At 36.0% G+C, this 26,904-nt stretch overlaps 1 protein-coding gene across 4 annotated transcripts in view; it reads left to right on the top strand.

The window, feature by feature from the left end:
• The first annotated feature begins 2,024 nt into the window (after nucleotides 1–2,024).
• RNF144A (ring finger protein 144A) overlaps nucleotides 2,025–26,904 on the top strand; it is a 141,361-nt gene continuing 116,481 nt past the window's right edge. The window contains exons 1-3 of one of the 4 annotated variants that reach the window (XM_051976071.1): nucleotides 2,136–2,171; nucleotides 4,707–4,750; nucleotides 12,731–12,817. The gene's annotated coding sequence lies outside the window, so the exon portion shown is untranslated. Of the gene's footprint in view, nucleotides 2,172–2,488; nucleotides 2,557–4,706; nucleotides 4,751–12,550; nucleotides 12,818–26,904 lie in introns of those variants that run through there. The other 3 variants (XM_051976073.1, XM_051976074.1, XM_051976072.1) reach the window with 3 other exon arrangements.

Consider the following 26,904-nt stretch of genomic DNA (forward strand, 5'->3'; position numbering starts at 1 on the left):
AGGATGAGAAGGAATGGATAGATTGAGAGCTAAACCAATGGAGCTATTCCTCAAATCAATCAATCAAGAAGTCAATCAATTAACTAGCATTTATTCAACACCTTTTGTATCCAAAAGGCAAGTTGGTTTGCTGTCTACAAGTCAAAAAGGTTTATGTTTGAGTCTAATTTCTGACACACACATTGGCTTGAATATTTTAGAGAATCTACTTACTATCCTCATGCCCAAAGTAAACTATGGCTTTAAGAGGTAGAGTAATTGCTTATCATCACTGGTATAGAGAAAACTCTTGCCAGGAGTTTTCTATGCCAATGAAATCATTAGTAGGATAAAAAGGAAGTTGTTTTTACTTGTTTTTGCACTGGGATACAGATATTAATGTGAGCTGGATTCTGTATTAATGAAGCAGAGATTTCTTAGGAATCATAGGCTCTAGTCTCAGAAGAGACCATTTGGTTAAACTCCATCAAAAAAAAAAAAAAAAAGGAGAATAGATTGGATTCCCAGATAGGTAATGCAAGATATATCCTCTCCATAGTGAGTGTGGAGAAGAGTGGGATCCCTAACAACAGTGAAAATTAAGAATGGCCTCTTGAAAGAATGACAGCAATATGAGGAGGAAGATGTGTAGGAGGTGAACATTCCACTCTTGAAATTCAGCCATTGGGGATGGGAAATAAAATATTATGTTTAGGAAACAGCAAATAGGCTAACCTGATGAAGAAAAGAGAGTATTTGGGAGTTAATAATATGTAATTAGCCTAGAAAGACAGACAATAGTCAAATTCTAGTAGGCAATAGGGAGCCAGGAAGGCTTTTCGAGCAAGAGTGCCATAGATATCTCTTCGAGGAGATCATGAATCCATCTAAATACTTAGGTCATTACAAAAAAGCAGAAGGGTGAATATAGAAGTTACTTTACTGGTCCCTGTTCTCATGATATTGACTTTCTATGTGACCTTTCAAAAATCACCTTTTACCTTTGGGAGTTAGTTGCCATCACTGATCAGATGAGATAATATAGGTCAAGTGCTTTGCTGCTTGGCACATAAATACTTGTTGACTGATTGACCTTAAAATTATGGATAAATGTTAGCTATTATCATTATTATTATTCTCTTTAAAATCAAGAGGTTGTGCTAGATGACCTTTTCCAGCTCTGACATTTTGGGATTCGTTATTACCACTGCAGCTGCTCCTTTTTTGTCATTTCTAGAGAAATGATTGCCAGATGAAATGAATGTGAGTCATCAAAAATGACATCTGGAGCCAGAAAACACATTTCTGTCTTATCAGGACCAGGAAGGAAAAGGGGATTAATGAAGAAAAGCAGTGCAAGAATCATTATTTCAATGTCTTGCTCATAGAACCTGCATTCTAAACTAGGCCTCTGACTCCAAATCCAATCCTATGTATATTATATGGCCAAAGGCCGTAAACAAATGGGAGAACCAGTCTGAATCCAGCTTTAGCTCTTTTCACTTAAAAGAGGATGGATCAGGCTTCCAGTTTTAGATCCCTTGATTTTCTTTAAGGAAGGGCCAGTTTAGCGGAGAAAGGTAAGAGGAAGCTTGATTGGGAATAGATGCTTTCTCCTACTTGGTTCTTCGTCCCTTTGGTCAGCAGAGGGAGCTGCGCTCGCGCTCAGAGGGGTGGGGGCCAGGCGGTGGTCTTCAAAGGCAAAAGCTGCAGCAAAGCCACTGACGCTTTATGGCGTCTTTGTGCTCAGATTAGCAGCTTTTTCTCCTCCCTTTCCCTTTTCATTCATTACCCCTCTTCTTATTCTTCTTTTTCTCCCCTTCCCCCCAACACACTCTAACATTTTAAGGGCTGGGGGGAGTGGAAAGACAGGCGGGGAGCCCTTGATACAATAAAGAGAAACCACTGCAGACTACCCAAGGCAGACCTTGTAGCGGCGCGCGGCTGAGCCCCGGAGCCCGGGCCTGCGCGCGCTGGGCAGGGCGCGGGCTGAGCAGGGGGGCGTGGGGAGCAGTCGGTGCCCGGAGGAGGGGCGGCGGCGGCGGCGGCGGCGGGAGCTGCAGCTGCTGCAGTGTCCGCTCGGGAGGGAGAGACACACACACACACAGAGGCAGAAGATTGCGCAGCCCCGAGGAGGCCGTGCCCGTGCCCGTGCCCGCGCCCGCCACGGCAGAACTGCGGCAAACACTCAGGTAAAGGAAGGAGCGGCCGCTCAGACCCCCTTTGTATGCGCAGTGCGGACGCCTTCGGGGAAGGATTCTGGGGAGGAGGAGGAGGAAGAGGAGGACTAGGAGGAGGTGGAGGGAGCCTGTCCGTCAGTCTTGCCGCCCGCTCGCCCGCCTGCCTGACTCTGCGATGGCTTGTTCTGTCGCATCCAGAGCAGAAGCTGAGGGAGCCGGAGGATGTGGCTCCAGCTTGGCGGAGTCTGGCTGTCCCCGCGATGGCTCTCGGGATCTGCTCCCACTGCTGCTGACAACTCTTCAATCTACTGGCAGTAAGGCAGGCGGGCAGGCAGGCAGGCGGGCAGGCAGGCAGGGAGGAAGCGTTTGCCTTTGGCCTTGACTGCCCTGAGCACTGGTTTGTATATTTGTGCAGAAGGCGGGGAACGGTGGACGGAGGAATGGGTTAAAGGGATTCTTTGGAGGGGGCCAGCTGTCTGTCCTTGGAAAGGACTGGGGTGAGGGTACCCACTAGTGAATCTTCTACTGCATTGTTAATGCTTTCACATCCTCCGTCTTTCCCCCACTTCTCTCCCCTTCCCCTCCCCCTGCCCTTTGCCAGTTTCCAAAGCACTCACCACCAGCCCCACCACCACCACCGGCACCACCACCACCCCTTTTATTTTTCCTGCAGGGACTCTGTCGCTAATGGGCGGGAGTGGGGTGGTGAAGGGGAGGTTGTCGTAAACCTGAGCTTTTTGCTTCTGGCTACCCCTTGAGCCCCACGTTCTTTTTCCTATCTTTCCTGAAGTCCAATAATAGGTTTGGATTTTGGGAGGGTTAGGGTGGAGTTGGAGGGAGAGGGGATTGTCTAGGTCAGGTTCATCTGGGAAGGAGAGTCGGAGCTGGGAACAGAGAAGGTCAAGGTTGGTGGCTTGCTTTTCTCCCTTCTCGCTATTTAGAGGGTTTGTGCGGCTTAGTTCTTCCCAGTTGTGACAGCTGCTGCTTCCATCCCCACCCTACTGCCCTTCTCCTTGGCCCATCTCCCCGCTTAGTGCATGAATTTGTCAGTAGATAATCAAAACCCAGCTCCGGGCTGGCTGAGAATTGGGCTGGCTGCTGCCTGCATTCCAGACATGGCGGGTCGCCGCGGGGGTGATGGGGTAGGGGGTAGGAGGGGGGATTGCGGCTGTGTTGCTTCTAGATCTGAAGGAGAGTGATAATGCATTTGGAGAGAAGGGTATGTCCGGGTGGTGGAGAATGACCTCTCCCCACGATCTCTGGTCCTTTGGCTGAAAGGTTCCTTTCATTCATTTCAAAGAGGCTAGACTGGGAACTATTTAATTTTGTCTTTGTGCTCCCAATGCCTAGTGCTAATAGGCACTTATTAAAAGCCTGATAATTTATTCCCAGTTGAGCGTTTGCATGGACTATAAAGATATTTGGTTCTTGGACCATATCATACATCTTATCTCTTTCTTCAAGATTTGGGTTCACAACCTTACTATAGGATAGGGGAACAACATGACGTAACACTTCATTCTATTAGCTCTAATATGCCATTATTTGATTATTACTTTAATGAGGACTAGAATAGTCATAAAAGCAGAATCATAGAATAGTAGGGCTAAAAGCTATTTTAGATAGGATCTAATAATAATGATATAAAAGCTCACATTTCTGAAGCACTTTAATATTTACTTAAGAGTTGTTCTTCAAAGTGAATCTTCTGCAAGGTAGGTACTGTAAGTATTATTATTATTATTGTGTGTTTCTCATAACCCAGAGAGGGGAGGGGACTTGCTTGAGGATATTCAGCTTCTTATTGGCAGGACTAAGACTAGATTCCATATCTCTTGGCCTCCTCTAATTTTTTTTCAGCCCAGTCTAACTAGGCTGTCTCACTTGCCTCCTCATATATTCTTTTTATAATATCTTATGCTGCTGAGGTTTTCCCTGAGTTAATAATGGGTTCTGCTTAAAGGATTTTTAATATATTATATATAGGAAAAGTAGAGAGATCATTCTCACTTTACCAAAGGGTGAAAAACTGTAGTGTCCTAGAATATATAATTCTTACATAATCCATACCCATGTTATAAGGCCTTCAGCCAGTTTCTTGAAACTGAAATAGATAATTCATGTGAAGATACCTCTTTATGCAGGACTGGGGAAAAACCATTTGTGCGAATCAGTGCTGGGATTTTTTCCTCTTTTATTTTATCATTTGTGAAAATATGAATATATCAAACATCTGTGATTTACTGTGATTCCCTTCATCTACAAATTATTAGATAGAAGGATAAAATAATTGAGATTTTCTTAGAGTATAATGTTTCCTTGCAAATATATAAAAAAGTTCTTAATTAAGGGAAAATAAATTAGGAGACCTTTAAAATGGGAGCAGATGGATAAAGACATTTCAGTATTCTAAAGAACTAGCTCTGTGACCTTGAGCAATAACTTCCTTTCTCTGGGCCTCAGTTTCTTTCTCAGTGAAATAATGAGTTTGGATTCTTAAAACAATCAGTTCTAAAAATAGTCTGTTTCTATGATTCTGTCTTCTAGGTGGAACTCTATTGCTGAACTACTAACTAGCTGCTTATATACTTGTAAGTCTTAAAAAGATGAACTTTTTTTTTTTTCTTGCTAAAGGGATAAATTATACACAAAAGATATAACACTTTTCTATATCTTAATTTAAGAATCTGGATAAAAAAGAGTGTTCTTGAAAAGAAAAAGAACCCTTAAAAAATAGTTTTCCACCAGAGTTTCCTCTTCTTTTTAAAAATGTATTTTCCTCCAAGACTAAATCCAAGGGCTAGAGTTTTTAACTTTTATGTTTATGTGTGTGTGTGTGTGTGTGTATTCCATAAATTCTTTTGGCATTCTGGTAAAGCACGCAGACCTCACCTGGAAATAATGTTTTTAAATCTGTGAAATAAAGTACAAAGCATAAAAAAAGCCCAATTATTTTGATATATATATATATATGTATATGTATATATATATATATATGTATATGTATATGTATGTATATATATGTATATGTATGTATATATATATATGTATGTGTGTGTGTATATATATATGTATATATATATATATATATAAACGTGTGTGTGTATCTATTCATCCTTCCATCCATCCATATATATCTATATATGGTTTCAGCATATTACCTAAAAACAACAGCCAGCACCTTTATGAGTCTTGGATTAAGAACCTTTGCCTGGGGCAACTAAAAAAGTATACTAAATTTATCATATAAATACCCTCTAGAAAGCTAAGAAAAGCATACTTTCTAAAAAATCAAATTTCCAAACATTGTTTTGGTGACCCTTGCAAGCAGCAATCAATCAACATTATTTTGCAGTTCTTAGCTGCTTAGCACTAAATATACAAAGGCAGAAATGAAATAATTCTTGCTCTCCAGAAGCTTATGCTTTGTGCCAGGGGACAACAGATCCATATACACATACACATATACATATACATTTGTATATACACATATACAAATACATGCATATACACATAAACACACAATAAAAGAAAGATCATTGGGAGGGGATTTGATACAAAGGTATAAAATTGGGGGATAGAATTTTAGGTGTAAGGAACAATTAGATGGATCAGCACTTTCACTGCATGGAAAAAGTGAAACAAAATGAGCCTTATTTTCTAGAAGTGTTCTGGAAGGTAATAAAATCCAACTTAAACATTTAGTTTCACAGGGGATTCCCCATCTCCTTTTTTGATCCAGAGATCATTTACGTTTGAGTTCCCTTTCTTGCATTGCCCCTTCTTCCTCTTCACCCCTAATCTTGGTGGCAGACCACTAAATTTCTAAGGAGCAGTTATGAGACAGACAGACAGACACACACACACACACACACACACACACCCTTTGGAAAGTGGGAGGCAAGGAATGTTTAGAAATGGACATGGGAAAGTGGGAGTCACAAGGATATGTATACAGAGAATTTTAAATGTACCTGCTCTATATATACTCAAGGAATATCCACTCACATACTATAAATGGTCACAATTATTACCACAGACTCTTTCCTGCCAAAGACTGTTTCTTGAGTCTGGGTAGTAGAGGAAAGAATGCTGGTCTTGAAGTCAGAAGACTAGTCTCTTGCTAGCTTTGTCTTTGTCTTTGTCTTTGGTTAAGCCACTTAATCCTGCTAAGGTGTACACCATAGTTATCTTTAAGTGGGTCTAATCTAGTATTACCAATTCTATCTCTTATAAGAGTGCTTATGAAGAATATATTTTGTGAATCTAATTGTGCTGCAAATGTAAATTATATTTTACCAGTTAATATGAATTTGAGAGGCAGTATTTTATAGAAAATAGAGAACTACTATTAGAACTGACATCTAATGGTTGTATAACCTGGGATAAGTCACTTTACCCCTCATTGTGGCAGATAGCCCTGTAAGACTTTTACATTGCTGAGAAGGTGCTAATCTGTATTGGTAGAGATAGTTTTCTTACTGAGTGGAGGCACCAGTCTGATTTTTTAAAAATCCACCCAAAATTTATTAAGCACCTACTTTATACCAGAAACTATATTATGTGCTAGGGTGACAAAAAAAGAAAAAATTTGTGGACACCTGACTTGGAAACACCTGTTTCTAGTGGAGCAAAGGCCACAACTGAAAAGCTGCTTCCTGGAAGCACTTTAAATTCTGTAGCCCAAATTTATAGGTTTAATTGACTATTGACGCTGGCCTGGGAATCTAACCCCTTTTATAATTATTTTTGTCTATGAGAAAATGAGCCCCAAATAACCATGTAAGAGATAAACCTTTGGAATATAGCCCATCTACAAGTTGGCAACTGCCTGGATGTGAGATGTGGCAGCCAAGAAATGTAACAGGATCTTAGACCACATAGTGTCTTGTACCAGGGATTTAATAGTACTGTTCTATGCTTTCCTAGTTTATACCATATCAGGAATATTGTGTTCAGTTCTGGGCACCACATTTTAGGAAGAAACATTGATAAACCTGAGAGCATCCACGTGAGGGAGACTGGTACTGAAAGGTCCTTGATATAACAATTGTTTTAAGGAACTGGGAGTGTTTACCCTGGAGAAGAAAACATTTGGAATGGAGGAGGGTGGGATTTGAATCATTTAAAATAATTTTAGGGATTTCATGTGGAAGTGAGTTAGACTTGTTTTATGTGGCCCCAGAGGGCAGAATTAGAAGCTAATGGGTAGATGTTGAATTCTATACATTTAATCTTTATATAGAAAAAAAAAATCTTAATGATTAAAACTGTCCTAAAGTGGAATGAATTGCTTCCAGAGAGACTGGATCTCCCTTCCCTGGAAGTCTTTAAACAAAAAAATTACTTTCTTATGTTAGTTATAGAGAGAATTCTTACTTAGAAATAGATTGTACTAAAATGATGTTTGAGAGTCCTTTCAACACTGAAATACTGTCTTCTTTTTATAATGGTCCACAGTAATTGAATGAGGATAATACTCTTTGCTTTCCTGTTGTCTATGTGTATATAATAGAGAAAGATGGAAAGGTCTGAATTAAAGGATATTTTTATTTCTTCATGAAAAGTAGAATCTTGTAAGAAAAACTTGTTCTATGTAAGATTAAATGTCCCCCAGTGTTCTTCATTTTGCTTCTTAGATATACCAGATCAGGAAGTAGTTTTATTTCTACCCATAATAGATAACCATGTCACAGAATTTCAGTTCATTAGAAAGGAACTTAGGGATCATCAATGTCAATTTCCTCATTTTATAGACAAGGAAAATGAGCCTTGACCAAAGTTTTGCAACTTATTAATGACAGAATCAGATCTGTTTCTACTGTAATATTCTTTCTGTTGTTTAAGATTGTCTCTTGGTCATTTCCCAGATGAAAAAACTGAGGACGAGAAAGGTCAAATGATGGCCTAAATCATACAGTAATTGCCTCTATTGTGTTCCCTGTTTTTTTCTAGTGTTCTCAGTAAAGAACCCCTTAGTGCCTCCTCCTTTTTCACAGTCTGTGATTTAACACTGAGCTTTCTTGTTTCCAGACTCTTCTCCTAAAGCCTTCAAAGCTGCTGAAAAAACAAATAGCAGCCCCATTCATAAGTTAGTCGGGGGACTCCTACACAAAAAACTCTCCTGCTAGCCTCTTTTTCTAAGGACTTTAAATAGCCTTACTGGTCAATACTTGTTGCTTCCAAAATCAATACGAACTCAATTACTCAGTGGAGTGTATGATCTTAATTTAAAATCATATAGATTTTATAGAAATCAAATATCAGACATCAATAACTTCATATTATGTGGCTCTTATCCAGGTCTTCCTAAAAGTTCTTCCAAGGGGGACCATCCAATATAATGAATGACTTCTAACATTACAAAGGTTCCAGTGGAGCACTGTAATTGTCTTATTTATCGTCTTTTGAACATTTAATTCCTTAGTGATTCCTTTTGCTCTTATTCTTTGGTGTTTTTCATTTGTTATTGTTGTTGTTATAGCTTGCTTTATGTGTTTCCCTATTTAGTAGTTCAGAGGAAGTGGTATTCCATGTCCCACAGACATAGCAAAATTGCAAAATGTTAGTATTGCAATCTGGGTAATAGGTATTCTTCATACACTTGTTATTTCCTATATTAATGGATAGACCAAACTCCTTTGAGTGATTATAGATCTTTTCCAGGAGATTCTGTAATATCTTGGGGCTTTATGTTGTCAGTAGAATGTTATCTGATCACTGAAGCATCTGGGGAATCTCACTATCCAGAGGTATCCCTCTTTGACTTGGGCTCAGAGCTGGATCTCCTTAATCACAGTGGTGATTGTGGGGAGCATCCAAGTCCTTGTTGAAGATTTCCATTAATTAGCAGAGCATCATTGCACAGGATTATTTCTTTTCTCATATCTTCTAAGGAATCTTTATCTATGAATAGGATACACTTTTTTTTATAAAAGAACATATAAATGGCACTTTGTTCTGCTGGATCAGATGCCTTTTTGTAATCAGACAGTAAGCACAATGAAGACTCTTCATCTTTAAATTAGTTGTGAGATGGGAAAGATGTGGACTATTGTTGAATATTAATTGGAAGGCCTGCTTATTCCTTACTAGTATAGCACCCTCATTGAGGACGCTCTCAATCTATGCTGATAAAGATTTTGTATAGATGGTGGAGTAGGCATATTGCTAGTTAATTAATTGGTGTTTTGTCAGTTATTTTTTGTCAATATTAATAATGTATGAATTCCTTTGTCTCTTTATATATCTTATGTATGAGTTCTCCAGGGTCTTAGAATTATATCATCTCTAGGGTTGTTTCCATTACATATACTTGGTCCTATACTATTGCTTTTCCCATCTTTGTTCTTTTTAGTTCCATTCAACTCTCCTTTTTGAGCACATTTGGGCACTGTGATATTAGAACTTTGTGTGTGTATGTGTATGTATTGTGTGTATTTTCATACTGTCCTTGATGAAGAAAATAATTTGTGAAAACATGTGGGGTTTTTGGTACATCTTTTCCATTTTTCTCCTAATTGTAATCTTTCTTACATTTTTATCCAGTTTTGGAGTCATCATACTATTTATTTGGAAAGTGGTCTTTGCCCATTCCCAAGTATTCTGATGCTTCAAAGCAGTTTCAAAGTGTGGGGTACATATTGAGATGATCCGAGAGTTTGCACAATCTTTCTATTGGAGGGCTGGAAGGCTTGCATCTCATCTTCCCTGGGATAGCCACTCATGAGAGATTGTTTCCACCATAGCTCCATACTATTCATCAATTTCTCCCATTATGCCCTCTTCTATTTCAGTTTTATAAGCTCCCAAACTCCCCTTCTGCATCAGTTATCAGTCCTTGAGAAGATAACGTTACCTACAATATAGATAGTAGCAGGAGCTGTGCATATGCAATTGGGAAAATCCTGTCTCTCCTTCAGGTCACCATGTGGAAATTCACCCCTTTTACTTCCAGTGGTCCAGAATGAGTCACATAGGATAAATAAGCATAGATAGGGTTGTGATCTGCAATACAAAACTCAAAATCTTTCCCTCTAAATCCATGGTTCTTCTAGATTTCTTTACCACTTAACGTCCAAGACACTACCATCTTTTTAGTCACTCAGATTTACGACTTTGACATCTTTATCTCAGATTTGTCACTTCTCCCATGTTTCTTATCAGTTGCCAAATTTTTATTATTTTTGTTTCCACAGCATCTCTTGTATTTCTCTTCTCACATGGCCATTGGCTCTTCTTATCACTTTCCTTACATCATTATTTTTCTCTCTCTAATCCAAATTTTATATAGTTGCCAAATGATTTTCTCAATTCACAGATATGATCATGTCATTGTCTTAATAAATAAACCAGTGGCTCCTTTTTGATTCTAGGAAGACACAGAAAGTTTTGGACATTATGCGTACTTTATTACCTAGCTTTAACCTTTCCAGTTTTATCATGTTTATCATATTCCATCCTGTCCTCTACAAATTGGTCTTTCTGTTCTTCACACATGACACACCATCTGTGCTTCTGTACTAGATTTTCTTCATTCCTGGAATTTACTGACTTTTCAACTCTGTCCCTTAATTAGTTTCCTTCATGCCATACTTTAGTACTACCTTATACAGGAAGTGTTTCCTAATCTCCCTCAGCTTCTAGTGCCTTCCCTACCCAATGTGACTTGTATTATTTTTACATAATCTTTATATACTTCTATACATGTCTCCTCTGAAAGAAAAATATGAGCTGTTTAAAGACAGGAACTGTTTTATCTTGGTTTTGTAACCTCTGTGGGTAGTGCAATGCCTGACACCTAATAAGTGCTTAATAAATGTTTGGTCTTGATCTTTGGATCAGTGGAGGGCACATAAATAGTATTAGGACCACAGATCCATTTGAGTACTTTACATATTTAATTCTGATACCTTCAAATTTAACTGAAACATCTGAATGAAGTAAGCCATGGGAAAAAGAAGATAGTATTTAAAAAAAAAAAGACTGAGAAGAGAGATATTGCAATATCTTGCAAGAAATATATATGGAATTCTAGACTGAAGTATTGGGAAAAATGTAAATGCTTTATAGTAAAGTAGATTTTTGGCAAGTACCACCAAAACAAACAAAAACTCTTCCAGAAACTCTTATTCTCAAATTATGTGTACCATTTTCCTTAGCGAGTCCAATAGTTATTTTTTGACAAAGTGCTTAAAAAGCTTATTTTATTTTAATAAAAAGACAAGTGTCTTTTGTTGAACTTTTCTGTGATGACATATGGTTGTCAGTAGTATAATACCTAGTAATAATACTTAATTTTTCCCTTCAAGATAAAGATGACTTCATTTTAAAAATTTCTATCACTTCCATTCCTTCTCTCCCCCAACTATTCTTTATAATAAAGAATAAAAAACGATAGAGGAGGAAAATAGCTCAACATAACTAATCACTATTAGCAATTAAATTCCATTGTATATATATAATATTCCATATCCATAGATCCCTTCCTTTCCAAAGAAAAGAGAGAAATATACTCTTTTTAAAAAAATGTCTTTTCTGCTTTTCTCTTGCTCATGCTGTTTACATTTACTGGCTTAGTTGTGAATATTGTTTTCCAGGTTCTGTTTACTTCACTTTGAGTTATTTCATGTGACTCTTCCTATCCTCTTTATACTTTATATGTGCCATTTTTGTGTGTCCTGGTGATAGTCCGTACCACAAATTCTTTGGGTCTTTTCTCATTGATAGACATCTACTTTGTTTCCAGTTTTGTTTAGTTTTTTGATACTATAAACCTGCTGTTATAAAGATTTTGGTGGGTTGTTTTTCTTTTTTCATCCTTATACCAATCCAAATATTATGTAGCACTTTAAGATTTGGAAAGTGCTTTACACATATTATCTCATTTGATCCTTATATCTACCCTATGAGATAGATGCTATTATCCCCATTTCACTAACTGAGATTGAGAGATATTAAGTAGCCGTGTAATAATAATAGATCAAATGCCGGACATAAAGTTGGAAGATCTGGATTCAAATCCTGCCTCAGACACTTTCTAAATATATCAAAATTTTCCTCATATTTTAAAAGAGGGAGATAAATTAATGTGCCTAAATTTCTATGACTCCTTTATTCTGTCATTTGGGATCTTGACTACTTTTGTGGACATGATAGGAATTCTCAAGAGTTTATTTTATTTATTTTTTTTTTTTTTTAGCAATTTGAAAAAATTTTTGAAATAGTTATTAAGAGAAAGGTATTTCTTGGTCTATCAACAACTATTTATTCATATTTGTTGATAACTTATCCATGGGTAATAATTTTTTGGCAATTTTGTCTTTAGGGAATATGTTAATTTTTAGCCGAATTTCTACAAAACTTTGCATACTTTGTGAGTAGATTTGAAAAATGAGTATCATGTTTTAGTAAGTACATCTGCAATGTACTTCTTCCACTTAATGCTATGTGTCATTGAGAGGTTTCTTTTTCTTTAATCAATACACAAGCATTTATGAAAAGATTTCTACATCATGAATTGAAACAAACTGAAATTAGAACAATGTGCAACTTCCATCCTTTGCTTCTAGTGTTGCCCCGTGGGGCCAAACAGCAAGTCTTCCTGGGGATTCTTTTCCAAGTGACAACAACTCTTAGAAGATTTCAAGTCTGCAGAGGTAAGGTCAGCAGCAGATTGACAACACCCTAGAATTGATGATTTTTCTAAATAAAGATTTCCTTGCAAAAATGATAATCTGTTTGTTGAGGCAGTTTCTGTTACTCATTGTAATTTTGATAATAACGTTGATTCTTGTCTTAAAATTTTATAATTGGAAAGTAGATTAAAATTCATCCATTCCAACCTAAATAGGAGAACAGATTTACCCCTACATCACAAGATTGTCTGATTTAGTAATTGGAGAACCAGAATTAGTTAATATAACCTATGTAATCAATTATTGGTGATAGAAAAAGAGGCAAAAGACAATTCCTTCCCTCAGTGAGCATACATTATATTTTCTCTGTGAGTAATAAGTTTTCTGTGAATGATTGTTGTATTTTTTTTTTTTGTCTTGCTGTTTGTACATTTAAAAATAACAAATATCTGATGTTTTTATGTTGAAGAACACCTTTTTGGGTACATTGGAAAATTTGCTTTGGGGACTAGATGTGCCTTGTGGTGCTTCAGAGCAGACAGAAACAAATAAACATGGGCATAAATAAGGAAAATAAAATTCAAAGCTTCTGCTTTGGGACACCTGTCCTGGATTGTGTGTTTTGGAGTGGAATAAATGCTAAACTAGTGAAGTGAAATGAGGACTTCCATTAAAACTTTCAGAGCTAGCTAGCTAGTTAGGGTTTGGAAAATTCATCTTCTTAAATAAGGACATGTTCATAATTATTGGGCACTGGCAAGTTAAAAATAGTCATTTGTGAATGGGAATGAGTTAGTCTTCTGTTTGCTTGGTTCTTGGAGAGCCCTGCCATTGTGGTCATATAATAATACCTACTACATCATTGCAAACCTAGTATTTTATCGTCTAAAAAGTTCTTTCCTTACCTAACCAGTCAGGATGATGGTATCGGTGGGTAGTATCGCTATGAAAACTGAGAAGAAATTAAGTGATTCAATTTCACATGGCAAATAAGTACTCAAACTATTACTCTTTTTTTCTAATTATATTTTTATGTTGCCTTCTCATAAAAAATAAAACATTTAGTGTTCCCAGGTATTTAGACAGGGAGGGTTGTGGTAAAATAAATGAGTGATGGCATGTTGCCCAGTGAATTCAGGCAGCATTTATATTTTCCTTTAGGTTATGGAGACACCCATTCCTGTTTTATATAGACTCATCTTTGCTTTTCAGTTTCTTTCTCTGTTTCATCTCACTTCCCAACATCTTCATTCATTGTCTCCTTTATTCCCTTTGCTCTTTCTTGGTGTCGTCTGAGTTGTAAACAGTGGCACTGAGATCACTGGGAAAATGTGGCAGCTAGGACAAGCAGACATTAGGATAGGAATATAGTCATCAGAAGTGAGAACAGATATAAGGTAAGGAATTAGGGAGTTAAAAGCATGTTATGCTAGGTGGTGCAGTGGATAGAGCACCAGCCTGAAGTCAGGAGGACCTGAGTTTAAATCTGGTCTTAGACACTAGACACTTCCTAGCTATGTAACCCTGGGCAAGTCACTTAACCCCAATTGTCTCAGGGAAAAAAAAAAACAAAACATGTTATTATATATTAAGAATTTAAGGATGTAAGCCGTAAGGTAAGTAGCAACCAGAGATCAAAGATCTGGTCAGTTTAAAGTGTGTATAGTTAGGGTAATGACCAGCAAGCAACAAGCATTTATTAAGTCCTGTAACTTACATTATTTAACACTGTATGGCAACAGTATTCTTGGGATACAAAGACAAAATTGCAAAATAGTGTGAAATTGAGCCTCTGGCAAAAGCTTTGAGCCTAGGGGGTCTCTATAATAGGGCACTTGTCAAACCCAAAGGTAAGTAAGTGTTTGCTTTTGGCTGGAGAGCAGATAAGTATGGTGGTAAAAATAGTTAGGAATCAAAGATAATGGAATTTTGGAATTCCATTTGGAATATCCAAAATGGAATATAACATATAGAAATTGGGATCCCAAGAAGGAAAATTATTGACTCAAGGTTTCATACCTGGTAGTAAGTAGTAGCAGAATTATGGGGCAATTAGGAATGTCAAGTCTGGTGTCAAGAAGAGCCATCTTCCTGAGTTCAAATCTGGCCTTAAATATTTCCTAGCTGAGTGACCCTGAGCAAGCCACTTAACTCTGTTTGCTTCATTTTTTTTTTTTTTTTAAATGTGTAAAGTGAGCTGGAGAAAGAAATGGCAAACCACTCCAGTATCTTTGCCCAGATGGGATCACAAAGCGCCAACAATAGCAAAACTAGAATTTGAGTATGGGCCCTCTGTCTCTAAATGGAGTATTTTCTCCACCACATCACAATAATAAAAGAATAGTAAAATCTATACTAATTGCAGATTGGAGGTTTTTAAGTTTGCGTTATTATAAGCTTGGTAGACAGTAGCTTAGTTTATTTTGTTTTGAAAAGTGAAATGCTGTAGGGCAAGAGAGAAGCATTTACTTTTTCTTTGTATACTACCTGGCTTATTGACATGTATACCTTTGTTTTCTATAATTCAGTATGTTTTTGATACTGGTTATGTGGAGGAGATTTGAACACTCAATTTAGTCTGAAAACAATTCTGGAAGCTCAAAATGGGCTGCATTGTTCCACAATCATTTGATTCCATCTTAAGCCTTCAGTATTTAGGGTTTTCTGAATTGTAATGATTAGGCTCAGAAAAACTTTTAAGATTAGGTAACTGGAGGGATATGGGGAAAGTTAGGTGCTCACTCTGTAACTTAACTCATGGTTTTGCCATTTTTTTTGCAAGTTATCAAAAGAGATCAGGATACTGCTTTAAGATTAAAGAAGATAACTTGTAGACCCCATAGAAACTTCTGGCACCTTCTAATTCAAAGCCTTCAATTTACATATGAATTAAATGACTTGTTCATAATCCCATTTTAAACACCTGAGGCAAGATTTTCACTTGGATTCTAGAATTTAAAAAATAGCTGACATTACAAAGTGCTAATTATTGTCAAAGACTTTATAATTATAATCTCATTTCTCACAACAATCTTAGAAGGTAGATGCTATTGTTACAGAACAGGAAAACAAGGTTAAATGACAGAACCAGAATCACACAGCTAGTAAGCGTCTGAGGCTGGATTTTACCTTAGGGAGATGAGTTTTCTTGACTCCAGCCTCTGTGTTTTCTTCATTGAATTCAAGCTTTTAAATGCTTTGTACTCTGATGCTCTTTATAACCCCACAGTCATGTCCACATAGTAGATTATTAAATATTTTATTGAATGAATGAGGGAAATTCTAGTTGGTGAAAAATTGCTGATAATTAAAACTTCCTTAGAGAGACCTGGACTTTTTTTGGAGGCCATGATCTCTGGGTATCATCATTCAGATTCTGATTGACCCACTCATTGAGGGTGCTGTAGAAGTGATTCCTTCTCTGATATAAGTTGGACTTAGTACACCTGACCTGACCACTTCTGAGAGATCCCATGATAAGTGTAAAGAAGATGAACCTTTAATGTCAGAGCTTTATCATAAAACCCTCAGTGTTCAGAACATGGTGCTATACCATAGAAAGGTTATAAAAATCTCATTCTTGTTCTCATTGAGCTTCTAGTTGAGATGTGATATGGCATGTATACAAATAACTACAGCATGAAAGATAAGGTTGGTCGTTAATCATTTTCTTAAACACCTACTATATGCCAGACATTTTATTTAGGGAATAAAAAAGAAAGGCAAAAGATATAGTTCCTGTCCTTGAACTTACAATTAAATAATTAAGACTAGACATAGTCTATCTAAAGGCCCTTTTGTTTCCAAAGTTACATGATCCTCTAAATGGCCCTAATGTCCACTAAAATCTCCTCTGATGATTCATCAAAGCATTTACTTAGTACTTCCAATGTATCAGATGCTGTGCTAAGTGTTATAGATATAAATACTAGCAAAAAGAAAGAGTACTTCCTCTCAGGGAACTTACTTGCTATTAAGGGAAAGCCACACATAATAGGAAGTTAGAAGGGAGTCTGGAGAAATAAAGATAACCAGTTTGGGGATGTGTGTAGGGATGGTGGTATTATGGAAAAAATGAGGAACACACCCTAAAGGAGAATGAATGTATGGATGCCCTGAGAACTTTTCCTATGAGAAGCCAGCCAATCAGAGGGAAAGGGTGTCGATGTTTTAACTGCTTGAAATCTGGAACTCCAGTCAACCTGTTGGGTGAAGAGATTTCTGTGATATTACCGAGAGAACCCAGGAAGAAAATCTGGAGTATCACCTGGAGTGGAATGAATTCATTGTTTTAACTAGGTCTTCAAACTTTGCTGGAATATTGTAGTTTCTTGGAAAGTAAGATGGAGGTGGGGAGGGAAAAAGGGAAGTAGGTAGGTGGGCTCTCAAAATGAATAATGGTTTTTAACCTTGTAAAATAAGATTTACATTTAAAAATGATCAAAACAAAAGCCCCAAACATTAAATTCTCAGATTTGTCTCAAGGACAGTAGTATTACTTGAATAAAGTCCTTAGGGACATGGTCAATTTTTTGCTTTTTCTTTATATTTCTAGTACTTAGCATAGGGTTTGGTTGCTAGTAAGCACTTAAGAATGCTTGTTGATGGATCATTTTGTCCTGGTATAGAATTGAACTTAGGCTCTTGAATACTATGTAAGGACACACTGGTTGGTCTTGCTGTAACCTCATCACTGGACTCTTGCTCATAGCATATCTTCCCATACTTGGCCATCAGTCAGTTATAAAGTCTGTACTGAGGCATTGAGGAGCCATGATCTATATAGTTGGAGGAACCATGTATTCCAAAAGGAACCACAGATGGCTGAAATATTGATGTAAGTAATAATACTTTAAATCACCTATCTTGGGCAATCTTTCCCTACTCGTACTGACCTTGACTTAGCTGCTTGATTGTTGCAAGAACAATTTACCCCTAGTCTTTTGATAAGAGGAGTTTATCTGGGTCAGAACTGTATGTAATAATCAGTCCTAAGTCTGGCAGATAAAACTACTCCTTTCTCAGAAAAAAAGAGGCTTTATCTTGAGTATCCTGGGTCATTCATAATTAGTCTAGAAAATAAAGCAAATGAGTGGCTATAGAATAGAGAAAGAGCAGACTTAAAAAAATTAAGTGATTTTGGAAAATAAGATTTCTACATGTTTATGAGTCTTCTTGTTCCTTTTATTTCTATCTTCTCACTGTACTTCTGAGAATCTACTTGCTTCACGATTTTGATATAACTTTATTTAAGGACTTAACTGTTGGATACTGCTGCTAATCATACTTATTAAAAATTAAATTCATTTTAATGACTGGCTTATTATATGCTTGGAGCATAGTCTCATAATAAAAATGAAAACCAATGGGCCTTGAGTATCATTTTCAGCCATTTGGTTTAGGACAAGGCAGGATGGATACAGTTGGAATATTTACAAGGCAAAGGGGAGATAAAGGAGTCACATTTCAAAGAACCAATAGCAGAAGAAGATTTAGATCAGGTGAATCTATAAGAAAATTTGGAAGCTAAGCTGCTAATTTTTCAAACAGACATTGGATTGAACTACAGCGTACTAGATCTAAAGTAAGATGTGTCAGCTAAATTCCACAATTGTTATATGACTTGCTGTTTCAGGCAAAAATGAAGGCTATGCTAAAATGCTTCTATGACAGTTTCAAAATTGAATCCTTTATTGTTGATCATTATCTTCAATCCCATTTTTTCAACCCAGCTCTGTTCTCAAATTTGCTTTATGAACTAGGCACAAAATGTTGCCTCATCATTACCTTTTTAATGTTCCCTAATTAAAGTAACCATATACCTACTTCCTAATGTCACACCTCTTAGGGTCCCTCCAAAAAGGTTGAGGAAGAGGAAAATGATGGTTAGAATTTTGGTCTGAAATAGAATTTTAAGTATTTTCTTGAGTCTCTTAGAGGGTATTATACCAACTTTTCCATGTTTATCAATATAACTATCAGTTATCCAGGCTCAAAATGTTATTCTTTTTTTTTTCTTTGTAAAAATTGAAGTTGGACTTGATGCTTTCTAAAATCCTTAGAATTTTAAATTTATGCTATTCTATGAAGTCTCTGTCATCATCTAATTCCAGATTATTCAGTAGGAAGAAGAAAATAGCTATTCAGTGCCTGCTTTGGACCAGGCACTATGCTAATTTCTGGGAATACAAAAAAAGGCAAAAGACATTCCCTGCCTCAAAAAGCTCCCAGCCTCATGTGGGAGACAATATCAAAATTCTATACATGTAACAAACTATGTACTGGAATTAGAAGAGGAGTAATAGTTGGCTACTTAGGTAAATTTTTCTCAACTGGCTCCAAAGAACCTTCCAAGAATTACCAAAATGTAAAACAACTACCCATTTTTAATGATTTCTTCTTTTCATAAATGGCACTTTTAGAATGAATCTAAAGGGTACTTCTAATGAAATCTCAGGCAAGAAGCTGAAGTACATAGAAGAATAGGTTTTTTCCTTTATGTTCTCTGTGAAAAGCAAGTCATATGGAAGAGAAAACAATTTTGGGAGTGAACATTGGCTGAGAAAGTGATTTCAGAGAATGAAATTTAGATATCTCTATCATTGACATAGAATAGAGTTGACAAATTCCTGACTAGGAATGGAGCTATACCCAACAGAGGCCGGTAGTAATATAATTTTCAGGAGTGTTGCAAATGTAATTAAGGGGTTTTAAAAGGGATGGGGAAGAACATTGTTTTCGTGTGTTCCCTATGATAGAATTATATATAGAGTAGCTCCAAAGAAAAGAGCTGCTAAAGAACTTAAAAGTTTGTAGGAGACAAAATCCAAGACAGGAACCATGAATAAAAGCCATGTCTTAGATTGTCTTTACTCAAATATCCCAAATTGAGGCAGGCTATCTATCATCTATCTATCTATCTATCTATCTATCTATCTATAAATAGAATATCTTTGACTGTGGTAGGTATACTTTATTCAAAAGGACGGTAAAAGAGTTGGGGTGGTATTGTGTTGTATGTTAAAAAGATATACACATTTGAGGAAATCCTAGAACCAGAGGGAAAAAGTACAATGGAAAATATCTGGGTGGAAGGGCAAAGAAGGGAGAAACAGAAATGATTTGTGATTTTGTCATTGGAGGATAGTTCAGAACACTTAGAAAGAGGATACCAATGAATCTGGGAACTGGATCAAAGCCTGGCACAGAGGCATTGCTGTAGCAGTGGTAGGGGATTTCAAATAAACAGATAAATACTGGAACTCTCTCTGCTGAAAGCAGAACAGCTAATTACATTTTGATTAGCCTTAGTAATAATTTCTTCCATCCAAAGGTGGAGGTCCTCATAAAGGAAAATTATATCCAGTCTGATTCTAAAAAAGTAATTGGTTGCTGTTGTGGGAATGATGGGTAATATGACCTCTTCAAAAGTTTGGCAGCAAATAAATAAGCATTTATTAAATGCCTACTGCCTTAGGTACTGTGCTAGGGTTAAGAATACTTAGAAAGGCAAATGACAGACCCTGACCTCAAAGAATTCACAATCTAATCTGGGGAAGACAACAAACAAGCACTTTTAAGCAAGCTATTTATAGCATAAATAGGAAATAATGAAAGGAAAGCTTTTTGTAGAGGGTGAGATTTTAGTTGGGGCTTGAGGAAAGGTAGAGGGAGGAGATGATGAAGAGTGTGTGTGTGTGTGTGTGTGTGTGTGTGTGTGTGTGTGTGTGTACTAAATTTCAGAAAGAAAACATAGAGACCTCTGGACTAAAAGGCTTTAGAGAAAGTTAGCCTAGGAGGAACAGAAAATAAAAATTCTGAAGAGTTAAAGAAACAAATCCAAAAGAAGGAAAGAAGCATTTGACAAAAGAGATTAATGCAGATTCATAAGGAGCTAACAAAGCAATTTCAGTTTAAAAATAAAATGTGCAGAAAATGGAAGCAAAGGCAGGTAATAGAAGATTAACATAAGAGAATGGGGTAGTCTTGTAAAAATGATGTTAGGTGTTCTAAAGCTAGGGCTAGTAAGGGAAGTTAAAAGCAAATAATAATAATAAACTATCCTAAGAGAAGGACTGCTTTTTTTGTTTGAGGTAGAGAGGATAATGATAATTGATAAATGAAAGAAGGCAGATTTTCTCTTTTCTTAATTAGTTTCTGTTTTCTCTGCAAAGGAGAATGACACAAGTTGAGAGACAAAGGATAAGAGACAACAAGAGGATACCTCATTGCAGTTGAGAACTTTTAAGTCACTTGGTCCAGATGAACTGTGAATTCTTGGGTTAAATTATTGGGACATATATTTACTGGGCTACTGTCAGTGACAGTTGAAGATAAGGGAAAGTAAAAGAGGCACAATAAGATTGGAGAAAAAATGTTTCCCAAATTTAAAAAAAAGGTTAAGCGAAAAAGTGAAGAGAACAGTCTGTAAACTAGAGGCAGGTATACCTTGTTTTTGATTTCAGGAAAATTCTGGATTGCATCATTAAAGATATCATTGATGAAAATTAAGAAAGAGAAGCAGCTTGTACGAAGAGCCAATATGTAAAGTCATACCAGACTAACCCCATTTCCTTTATTGACAGTAGATGAGAGTGATAAGAGTGACTCAAGGTTAGCTAGATTTTGGCAAAGCTTTTGACAACCATATCATTTAGTGCTGTGATGGAAGAGATGAAAAAATATGTATTAGTAACAAAATCAGATGGATTCAGAATTGATTGGATGGCTTGATACAAAGAACATTTGTTAATATTTCAGTGTCAATATAGCAGGGAATCTTCATTGAAGTATTCCAGAGATCTATGCTTGGTTTTTAGCACTTTAATGTTTTATAAAGACAGATGACAGTGCTCATCAAACTTGAAGGTGACAAAAAAGGTAGGAGAAGTTAACCCAGGAATTACTTCGAGATGATCCAAGATCTTGATAGTTTAGATTGTTGGATTGAATCTTAAGAGGATTAAGTGGAATAAATGTAAAGTTTTATTTTTGTCTTTAAAAAAATCAATTTATGAATATAGAGAGGACTGGTGAGACTTACATGAACTGATGCTGAGTGAAATGAGCAGAACCAGGAGATCGTTATATACCTCAACAACAATACTGTTTGAGGATGTATTCTGATGGAAGTGGATCTCTTCGATAAAGAGAGCCTTAATTGATCAGAGATGGACAGAAGCAGCTACACCCAGAGAAAGAACACTGGGAAATTAATATAAACTGCTTGCATTTTTGTTTTTCTTCCCAGGTTATTTATACCTTCTGAATTCAATTCTCCCTGTGCAACAAGAAAATTGTTCGGTTCTGCACACATATATTGTATCTAGGATATAATGCAACCCATTCAACATGTAAAGGACTGCTTGCCATCTGGAGGAAGGGGTGGAGGGAGGAGGGGAAAAATCGGAACAGAAGTGAATGCAAGGAATAATGCTGTAAAAAATTACCCTGGCATGCGTTCTATCAATAAAAAGTTATTTAAAAAAATCAATTTAAAAAATGTAAGATCCTGGAAGCAAGGTTAGCATTTGTTCTGCAAAATATCTAAATGGACCCTAAGTTAAATCTGGATCAGCAATATAATGTGGAAAACCAAAAATGCTAATTCTGTCTTAGATTATAGTAAAAGAGGCTTATCTGCCTGAAGTTGAGAGGTAATAGTCCCAATAATTCCATCATCAGATCTTAAGTAAAGTCTTCTCCACCTTTGAGTACTACAGTTTATCAATTTTCCTGATTAAACTGGAGAATCTGGGGAAGGGCAATTAGACTACTGAAGCACCAGGAGCTCATAACATGAATATTTTTTTAAGGTATTAGGTATGTTTATTCCAGTGAAGAAAAGATTCAGGGTCAACATAATCAACTGTCTTCAAATATTTGAAAGTCTGTCATCTAGAGAAGGGGTTAGATTCCTGTTTGTTCCTAGAGAGAAGGTATGAATAAAAATTGCAAAGATACAAATTTTTTAAAACTGAGAAAAAGTAATGTTAAATTAAAATGTAAGATTCTAATTAAAAATTGGAATAGTAAGGGTCCGTGCTACTTTTCTCTCCTGAGTTGGCTTATACTTCAAAGTATTTTGTACAAGTTTCCTTATCTGTAAATTGAGGGAACTGAACTAGTCTCTGAATTTCAATTCACTTTTAAATCTGTGAGCCTATGATATCTTAAAACTGTTTTAAGAAGATGTATGTTGTCAGTAGAAATCAGCGTAGATGACCATTAAGAAATTTGAAGCTTTTCTGATTCTAGAAAATATGAGAATTTTTTCTAATATTAGGGCTAAGTGAAGATTTAGATTGGTATCATAATGGGAAAATTTCTTTTTTTAATTTATTACATTTATTTAAAGAAAATTAACACAGTACAAGTATCTGTGATGAAGAGGTAATGGTTGGCAGGTGTCTTCTCTTTTTGTGGTTTACCACTTCCCACCCCAATCCCTCTTGCCCTAGCACAGGCAAATGTGGTAAGAATGACTACCAGGCAAACTTTGTGAGAATGTCTTTATGGTATGCTGTCCTAAAGTGCAATGAACCTATTAGCATACAATCTCATAAACAGAGAAAGGCTTTATTGAAGCTTGACAAGAAATCTATTCATATTCAACTTTGCTGGACTTCTCCAGGGTGCCTATGAGCAAAGTGCTTTTGTAAATTGTAAAAGTTTATAGAAATAGGAGCTATAGTGAAGAATTACTGTAATAATAAAATAACGAAATTTTTTTCTGGCTTATAGTAATATATATATAGTAATAACCATAATTATTATTTTAATTTTACTATTATTCCTACTTAAAAGACCCACCAAAATGTATAATATTCTTGGATGCTTAGGGTGACAGTAACATAAGCATACTTGTTAATAGATTTAGAAGCATGTTTTTCTTTGGCCTTTTATTTTTTTCACTTTAAGGAAAGAGGCAGAATGGTTCAATGTAATGGCCATTGGATTTATTGTTAGAGCACATTAGTGTAAATTCCATCTCTACTACTGCTCAGTTTCTTCTTATAGAATTAAAGGATTGATTATATATTATACATTATACATATATCATAATTTACGTATATCATTATAATACATATTAATACTATTATATATGAGATGCCTTCTAGGATGAAATGTATCATTTTAATCATTTTTGATGAAGGGGAGAGATGATGGATTTTACAATTAAAAAGACTTTGAAGATCATTTGCATCCCCAGTTTAGAGATGAGGAAGCTTGGACCTTAGTAATTGGCTTAAGATTAAAAAGATGTAAGTAGTACAATCAGGCCAGGTTTTTTGACATTCAAGTACAGAGATTTTTTTTTTTTTTTACTATATCATTTATATTACATTTTTAGTTCCTCTCTTTCTTCAACTGAAGGTATTGCTGTGAGGGTCATTAGTTAGTCATCCATCACAAAACAGTTCTCATATTATGAGGTATCTCTATGCTAGGTGGGTGGGAGAAAAAATAATCCATTTAGTAACTAGGGAACAAAAAGAGTATTCTGAAGTATGGGAATGTTGAAGGAGAATTTCTCTAAGAAGTGGAGATGAGCATTGTCAAAGGCCTCCTCAAGGAATTTAACCACAAAAGGGAGGAGAAATATAGGGTGATAGATATCTAGAAACTTTTTTTGAGGGTGGGGGATTTGAGCATATATGTGCACAAACACATATAGAATGAGCCGGTATATAGGGAGAGATCAAATATTTATGAGAGAGTCCTGATGAAAGGGGGTAATGTGCTAGAGATGGTAGGATGGAATGAATTACTTGTGCAGCTAGATGTTTGCCTTCACAAGCAGAAAGTTTACCTCTCTATGTCAAATGGGTGAAGGAAGAGGTAGAGGCTGAAGATAACTCAGTGATTTGAAATGAAGAATAGAGAGAAGAGGGAGTTTTTTTGACAATATCCTCATTTTTTTTTTTTTTTTTTTGTAGTGAAATATAAAGCACTGTTTTGAGAGGAACAAGATGAATAGCTGTGGTAGATTTAAGGAGGGCTGGGGATGATTGGGAAAGCCACAAGGGTGAGAGTAAATAATTGATTAGGGTTGTTATTTGTCCTTCATTTTTGAAGGGGACTCTGGGAAGGGGATGCCACAAAGGAAGGAAAAACAAAGCCCTAATCAATTCACTGTCTCACTACTGTGGCAGAGATCATATTCAATTCCAAGTTATCTTGCCCCAAATCCATTTTGCTTTTCCTCTAGTACTTAATACTTGTATAGTAAGATACTTCCTTGGGAAAATACTGATGTAGTTTGCCATGTTTTGGTCTTTTTTTTTTTTTTCTGGATGAGACATTGAGGCAAACAGGGTTAAATGATGAGGATATTAAACTATATGAACTCATTTTCCTAACAGCTCTAATATACTATGATTTTTTATCATATTTAATTGGAAAGGACTGTGATTTAATTTGTATGGGTATTCCAACCACTAATGAAAACCAAAGCTTCTTATATTCTTTAGGGCAGAGGCTCTTAACCTGATGTCATTAAACTGATTTCTTGTAAAAAAATAAACCAACTCTATTTCAATATGATTGATTTTTGTGGTGAGAGTAATTCTTTGTATTTTATTCTATACATTTAAAAACAATATTCCAAAAATGGGTCCATAGTCTTCATCAGACTCCCAAAGGGGCACATCAGCCCCTCAAAAAAGATAAAGAATGTCTGCTTACGGGGATCATACATTTGTACATGGAAGCCATGAGAATGTTGCCAGATGGTCATCCTCTTGGTGCTGAACTCATTTCCACAGGTTCTTTTTAGATCCCATGCACAATCCATTGTTGAGTCCATACTCAAAAGTCTTTATGTTCACTCTTATTCTTCAGAATTACTTCTTATGATACAGCCTGCTCCTGTTATGTCCCTTTACATTGTCTTTTATGTTGTAAAAAATGCCTCTAAATGTTTTGTCACCAATTAAGAAAACAAGAGAATGTTTTTGGCTTTATTGTAAAGGGAAATTAAATTTTCTACAGGATATTGAGGATGGAAACCTCAATCCTAAAACTTAGCTGGGAAAGATAATGAATATTTTGGATTGCTGACATAAATTTTTTAACTTTGTCAACTAATTTTCTTACTCATTTTTAAAATCTTAGTCAAATACTATAGGACAGTATAAAAAAAAAAAAGACAGCTTTTAAAAAGTTATATAATGCCATCACAGAGAAACTTAAGGAATAATTCAGGGACTCACTATAGAAATGTATGAATTTATCCTCCAGGACATATATTTTGTCAAAACAGTTTTTAGAAATTTCAATTCTAATTCCCAAATTTGAAAAATATGGGATGATATTAATGATTGATAGCTACAATTTTTTTTCTATGAAAAATAGAAATGGGGTTCATGGGTAAGGGAATTTAGCTTACCTAGTTTAGGGTTCCAACATTAGACCGTATGCCAAAGTAGATATTCAGAAGATAGTGACTGCAGTCATGATTTAGAAGTGAGGGAAAGGGTTGGTGAAAGCAAATAAAATGGAAAAATTTTAGCACTGACATTATGAACTAAACATTCCCACCAGTAGAACCAGGGTTATTGCTTCTATATAGGACCCCTGTAATGGTTAAATTATAGCTACAAGTGAGAAGCCTTAAGAGTAATAGATTGTGGAGAGAAATGTTTACACATATATGTACATGTAAATATATACATATATATAAATATATGTAAACCTATACATGCACATAAACATATATGTATGCTTACATACATATATGTATAAACTTTATACATAGGACTGTAGGTATGGTCTGAGCTGAATTATGATATGCAAACTGAATGGAATTATAATTAATGGTAATTTATAAGTTCCATTTTCTTATTGGGGTACCTATGGGGCTCCAAATAGATTATTGGTCACTTCTAAATTTATTTATAAGCTTGTCAAAGACAGAATTTGATGGAACAACCATCAAGTAGCTATATATGTAGTTATACCAAACGATGAGAAAGATAAGAATTAAACAAATCATAATTCTTCTAATTTTTGTTCTCATCATTTAGTAAAGATGATGTATGTACACAGATATTTTTATTGTAAAGCTTCTTATTTTCAAAACATAGGCATAGATAATTCTCAATACT

The sequence above is a fragment of the Antechinus flavipes genome, chromosome 2 (genome assembly GCF_016432865.1).
Source record: "Antechinus flavipes isolate AdamAnt ecotype Samford, QLD, Australia chromosome 2, AdamAnt_v2, whole genome shotgun sequence".
Taxonomy (NCBI): Eukaryota; Metazoa; Chordata; class Mammalia; order Dasyuromorphia; family Dasyuridae; genus Antechinus; species Antechinus flavipes.